The 6,839-nt window shown below is 47.7% G+C and overlaps 1 pseudogene; it reads right to left on the reverse strand.

Moving 5' to 3' along the window:
- Positions 1–2,282: 2,282 nt before the first annotated feature.
- Positions 2,283–4,630, reverse strand: LOC101721528 (leukosialin-like; annotated as a pseudogene).
- Positions 4,631–6,839: the final 2,209 nt, after the last annotated feature.

Here is a 6,839-nt window from a genome sequence, read left to right on the forward strand (position 1 = left end):
CTTTGTTTGTTGTATTGTACCAGGGAAGAAGAATTCCTAAAAGCCTTCAAAATTTAAAAAAAAAAAAAAAAATCCTAACTACCCTAAGAATTTTGTAGGTGTTGGTTTTGTTGTTGAAATTTTAGCCTTTCAGAAAATTATCATGTTAAAATTTGTCAGCACAATTTATATTTCAAAAAGATAAGACTTTATCTGTATTTTAGCTAGATACAGAGAAAATAATTATTACTTCTAGGCAAGTTATAATCAGTTACAATTCTTAGTGCTGGTAAAATTTGCTTAAGGTGAAAGTCAGTATGCTGAATCTAAAAGTTTAATACTACACTTAATCTTAGCCAAAAGGCTGAGAAGCAGTCTAAAAGTTTAATGACAGTATAATTTTCCATTTTTCATTAAATACAGCTAACGTCTACACTGTTGGATGTTACAAGTTTTTATTGACATAAATTACAAAGTGAATGACATTTATTCTGTAATTTTTATATGAAATTGTAATTTTAGAGTGAGCAAATTTCCATTTGTATTCAGGTTAAGAGAAAGTGAGTCATGTTTTTAAGTATAATGAAATCTAATAAACTTTTTATATAATTGATATAAAATATTTTAAATTGAAAGAGGTAGAATAAAACCCATAAAAGGTTTTTACAAACCTTTCTTAATAAAATTTTATACTCAGTCTCATGGCATGTATAAATCTACAGAGACAAAGAATTAAAAAGAATAATGGAAGTATATTTTCAAAATGAAAACATAGTTCGTATTTCTGTTTCCCAGTAAGAATTGAAATTTTATTTTGCAGAAGTGTCTCAAATAGTGAGTAAAAGTTTGTTTTAGTTTTCTTTTTTTCATAGTTTTTGAAAACATGATTTCTGGTGACTATGACAAGCATAAAAATACACATAAAACTATTTTCAGAACTGATATATTCGAAACTATCACTATATTGTCTATTCGCTTGTTTTTCTCATTCTCCTTTTCTTTCTTTTCCCCATTTTGTTCTTACAATATCTACTGTTGCCCCTACTTACTTTTTCCCTCTACAGAATTGGAAGGCATTTACTCCATGTTTGCCTAAAAAAGAACTGCTCCACTTTCCCCATTGGGCTTTTCTACCCGCCATGCCCTCTACACACATGCTCTTCCCTTTTTCCAGCCTGACAAAATCGTTCTTAGCTTTCAAAATCTCCGAGACCCAGCACTCTGGGTGGCTGAGGCAGGAGAATCACAAGTTCGTGCCCAGCCTGGGCAATTTAGCCACTTAATGAGGCCCTGTTTCAAAATAAAAAAGGCCTTGGAACATAGCTCAGTGTGAAGGTTCTGGGATCAATCCCAGTACCAAGGGAGGAAAAATAAAACAAATATAAATCCCCTTGAGGGGATTAACTCATTCATTCAAGTGATCATTCACTGAGGACCAGGTGTGAGCCAGGCACAGTGGCCACCAGAAAGACAACGGTGGAGGTGACAAAGTCCCGGAGACAGATGCTCCCAGGAAGCCCACTCCTCCCTCAGAAGCAGCGTGCCTTTTCTTTTGGTGAAACTACCTGCGCCTCCACTTTAACACTCATAACATCTGCCATTTTCTGGACTGGGAACCATTATTGGGGTTCCTTCCCCACTCTGCTTCCTACAGGATTCAGAACCACCACCTCTGTAAAGGAGTGGGAGTGGCAGTATTGTCTAAACCTGTAACTGGGGTGCAATGTTTTGACACGTCTGAGGCCACAGCGCTGTATCCCTGAGGGATTTCTGCAAGTGAGTTCTGCTGTTGGGGCCTCAGGCTGCGCCCACAGCACGGGGCGGGGGGGGGGGGCGCTCCATGTGGCCTGGTCTGGGCCGGGGGGCACAGGCTGCATTTCCATCTGCTCCGCTCCATCCACGCGCGTGGCTCAGCCCTTTGCCACAGACCAGTGGGGGGGGTCGCAGACGTGGGGCCGCTGGATTTGTGGACGCTACCTGTCCCTTCTCCCACTGTCAACAGAGCCGCCTGGGCCGCCCTGCCCAGGCCGCAGGCCAGCACAGTCACTCCCACTCCCACACCCCTTTAGTAGGTCAGTCTGTCTTGGCATCTGCCCCTCTGACTCAACGACTCCCTCTGTGCAAACTTCCCTTCGCCTGGGGACACCAGCCACCTGTGGGCTGCCCTGCGACCTCCTCTCCACTCAGCCTGGAGAAGGGCGGCAGAAAGGGGAGACACTGGCCCACCCTAGAATATGGGGATGTCAGCGGGACTTACCACGCCGTCCCGCTGCTCGGTCAGATCCCCTCTCGGGCCTGTGCGTGCGTGCGTGCGTGCGTGCGTGCGTTGAAGAGAGGGAGCCTTTGAAGAGGGGATGCGGTGGCTGAGAGCCAGCACTTGGTCACATGTTCCGTCTTTCTGAGAAGCCTGAATTTTCTCCTTTGGTTTTGTTTTTTGCAACAGAGTCTTGCTCTGTTGTTCAGGCTGGCCTTAAACTCACGGAGATCCTCCTGCCTGGCCCTCCTGAGTGCCGGGAGTACAGGCGCGCACCACACACTGGGCCTGTCAAGCCTGCACTCTTGCTCAGACTCAGACTACCGAGTTAAAGTTGCCCATAAGTCCATATTTGAGCAAAAGTGAGGGCACCTGTGTTCCCAGTGGCTCTGTACCCCACACTGAGGCAGCCCCTCTTCAGCCTCCGTCCCCCCCTCGTGCTCACTCCTTCGAACTGTCCCTTTAATACCGCCACCTCTTGCACAGAGAGCACACCCAGGAGGGGTCCCTCGCAGATGGCAGCCTTCCCGAGAACCATCCCACCCCGGCCAGGGAAGTGGCGAAGTCCCAGCAGCCCAGTCCCTAGATGGGGCAGAGTGGTGGCTTGGGCTAGGGCAGCCCTGGGTCCTGGGGCTCAGGAGGTCACAGGCTCCCTCAGAGCAAAGGTGGACAGCCTCAGCCAGCCGAGGCTCCAGGGAGGCCCAGAGCAAGCCCCTCCTGAGGGTTGAAGCCCCAAGAGAGGGGCTCATGCCTGTTCCCATAGGATGTCCCAAGGAGGGCCCCCGCGTATGCACACTTCACAAAGTTTTGTCCTGGGGAGTTGGCCGGATTGTCATTTCCTCCTTCTTCCCAATATCCGATCTCCCCAGGGGCGTCCTCGGAGAAATCGTGGGTCAGTAAGGTTGGGATCCAGGCGATTCAGCAACTGGTTCCAGGATGAAGAAAGTTGGGGAGGGGACTGAGGGATTCACCAGGAGGCAGGCTGATTTGGTCTGCAACAGCAGGGGCGGGCTGCGGCCAGGTCTAGACGCAGATGCAGATGTGGAAGGGCGCTGGCTGGGGGCCCAGGGCAGACGCTGGGCAGAGCGAGAATCCTGGGGGTGCCCGTGCGGGCATGGGGGGAAGCGAAGCTGAGAGGGAGGCTGGTGGAAACCGGGAGGTTCCTGTTATTCATAGCCACTGAGGTGCCGCCCTGTCCGAGGCGGGGCCCCCGGGAGCAGGGTCCTCCACAGCCTCGTCCTCACTGCCCACCAGCGGCTCTTCCTCCCTCTGCAGGCTGGGGCCCTGCCCGGACTTCAGTTCCTCCATCGCCAAGGAGCCCTGGCGAGACTTCCGTCTGCTGAAGAAAGTGGTGAGCGTGGGCCGCTGGGCAGATCCCTCTGTCTCGGGGACCCCAGAGCCCTTGTCACCCAGGGGCCCTCCCACTGCTCCTGTCACAGCCTCCTCATCAGGGACCTGTGCGGGGCCCAGCTAAGGCATCCACTACCCCATTGTGCTTCCTACCGCCGCTCAGCGTCAGGACCCCCGCTGCCGCTGGCGCCACAGCAGGAACAGTGCCACGAGCACCGTGACCACCAGCATGGGCACCAGCAGGATGCCCTTCCGCCCCTGGCCTGGGCTTCCAGAGGGCTCAGTGCTTGTGCTTGCGGAAGGCTTTGGGGTGGTCACCATGGATACTTTTATGCTGGAGACCGTGGAGCTGCTGGCCGCACTGGAGGTCACCGGGGAGCTGATTGTCATGGGGACAGGAGGGCCACTGGTCCCACTGGAGAGCTAGTTGTCATGGTAACAGAGGTTCCACTGGCAGTATCCACAGAACTTTTTGCCATGGTGACAGGGGGTCCACTGGAGGTCTCCAGAGAGCTTGTTGCCCAGGTGATAGAGGATTCACTGGTTCCATCAGAGGTTTCCAGAGAGGTAAATGTCATGGCTTCACCTGTCACAGTGGGGTGTCCCTGAGAGCTCACTGCTGCAGGGACAGCAGGGCCACTGGTTGCCTTAGAGATTTCCAGAAGCTCTGATGGCTTCTGGGTAGAATCCACCTTGGAGGGCGCTGGCTCAGAAACAGCAGGGCCAGTGCTGGCACCAACAGAAGTCCCAAGAGAGGGCACCTCGCTGTCTTTCAAGGGAGTGGAGGGGACTGGGGCGGAGATCTGATTGCTTGCGCTGTGCTCTGAAGAGGTCCTCGCCACTGGCTCCATGGAGGTCTCTGAGTCCGAGACCAAAGAAGTGGAGTTTCCCAAAATGGAGATCGGCAAAGACTCCTGTGGACTCACCAGCGGGCTCCAGAAGCTCCCAAAGAAGAGAAGCAACAGGGCCATTTCCAGGACAGCAGGGATGAGCAGGAGTTGGGACCCGAGCTGGGGAGGGAGGACCTCCTGATCAGTCCAGCTCTTCACCTACTGAGGTGGGGACCTCGCCTTTCCGCCCTCATCAGCGTGAGATCTTGTCTCTGGGTTTCCTCTCTCTCCCTCGCCGGCCTGGGTGTCCGTGACCTGGGGCTGTGCTGCCTGCTCACCCTGCGCCCCAGTGTGCAGAAGGGCTCGTGGGGTTCACTGACTGGGCGTCTCCGCCGCCAGAGGAGAGGCCTGAGGGCTGCGGGGCCGCCAGCCCGGAGGAGGCTGCGCCACTACCAAGGTTCTCCGGCCCCTCCAGCCTCAGTTTCCCTGCAGGAAGAAGGAGCTGGCAAAAGGGCGGCCCAGGCCGGACTCCATTCCCTGCTCCTCAGGCGGGGAGGCCGGAAAGAGCCTGAGACCCGACCTACTTGTGCGGAAGGCGGCGATGTGAGGTAAAGGGGCCCCCATCTCCTCCGAGCCAGCTTTGAATAAATCCTTTCTCCTTTTCCCTTTTGTAATGGGGAAAATAACGCCCACCCTATTGAGTCTCCAGAGGGTTTCTCCTTGTTTTAGGACTTTAAAGATATACATATAAAGAAAAATAATTTTTCAGAGAGAAGAATCCTAAAAAAGAAATGTAAATAATTTTGGTAACTTATTGCTACCCATAGCAGGTAGAAATACAGCAACCCAACAATGAAACTCCTAAGTAATTGGGAATTTCTTAGTATTAAATAAATAAACCTTATTATGTGGCTAGGACAAAGAATATTTCTTCCCACCTCCCCACTATGGAATATGAACAGAAATATCAAAGAACAATTTTGAAAGTAATTATAGCAGAGCTCTTACTACAAAGTGTTATGTTCATTTAGTCCTATATTAACATTTTTCTGATTATATAGGAATAAGAAAAATATGTTTAGTAAATCAATGATGTTGGTACAATGAAGCTAAAAGACTATGAGAAATACTAAGTTCACAGTTTAGGATGTGGTCCTTCTTGGTTGAGTATCTGGAGAGTTAGTACAAACAATTTAGTAAGTGACTAATGAAACTTTCTTTTGGTTTGGCAATGTGTTGAACTTTTATCTCCTAATTCCACTTATAGGGGAATATCCTAAAAAGTAATATAAAGCACAGAAAAATCTTTTTATATATATCATGTAATTTGTTGTGGTAGGAAATAATGAAAGCAAACCAAAAGACCAATACCATGGTACAGGCAATGGAATATTATGCAGTATTTCAAAAATTGGTATTTTATCAAGAGGAACATAAAACATTAAATATAAAGCAGGATATAAAATTTATAAAGCAGAATTTCAAAGATGTAAAAGTACACAGGAAGAAGTCATAAAGATTTGTTAAAACAGGAGTTCTATACGAGCAGTTAAATTATAGTTTATGTTATTTATTTCCATATACGGTCCTACATTTTCTAAAGTTTCCATAAATTATTTAATAAATAAAAATATTGAAAAATAAGAATAGTAGTTAGCTACTTATAGTTCTTGTGAGGGTTGCATAACATTGAATATGAAATTCTAGCACATGGTGAGTGTTTCCTTAGAAACAAATGAGAGAATAGGTGGCTTCCCCATCTAGCAATCAAGGCTTGCTCCTATGGCTGTTAGAAAACCATAACAAAAATAAATCTCTGCATCCTGCATAAATTCAAGTCTGTAGTTCTACTTATGCATGCTTTCAAGGATATCCATTAAACAATTATTTTAAAAGCAGATAGGAAACAACCTACATGATCACAACAGAGCATTGATTATATTTTGTTTATCTACATAATGGAAGATTATGTAGTCATGAAAAAGAATGAGGTAGATCTATTAGACATTGAAAATAAAGATATTCATGATACAGCTTTAAGTGAAAACTTAAGTTGTTAAGTACAGTAAGTACATCTCAGTGATGTAATTAAACCACCCTCCCCCAAAGCGACAAGCTCTTCTTGAGCCATACACACCTGCCCACATGTCCTTAACTAGACGGTGCTGGCACTAGAAGTCAAGTCAAGGATCTCTAAGCATCTGGATGTCAGGTCAAGTTGAAACTAGGGGACATTTTGCCACTGTTTTGTAGTCGCTCTTTGTTTATCTCTTGGGTCACCTGGAAATAGTGTACTGGCCCTTGGCCAGCATGGAATGGAATATGCTGATACACTGATTTATAACACAACATGCTCTTTTAAGTCTAAAGTGCCTCTGAAAATGTTAAGTACCAGCTTCTCGACATTGTTTATGGAAAATATAAAA

Source organism: Heterocephalus glaber, unplaced genomic scaffold, assembly GCF_053883595.1.
Source record: "Heterocephalus glaber isolate CG9 unplaced genomic scaffold, H.glaber_assembly_v1.0 deba00000347, whole genome shotgun sequence".
In the NCBI taxonomy this organism is placed as follows: domain Eukaryota; kingdom Metazoa; phylum Chordata; class Mammalia; order Rodentia; family Bathyergidae; genus Heterocephalus; species Heterocephalus glaber.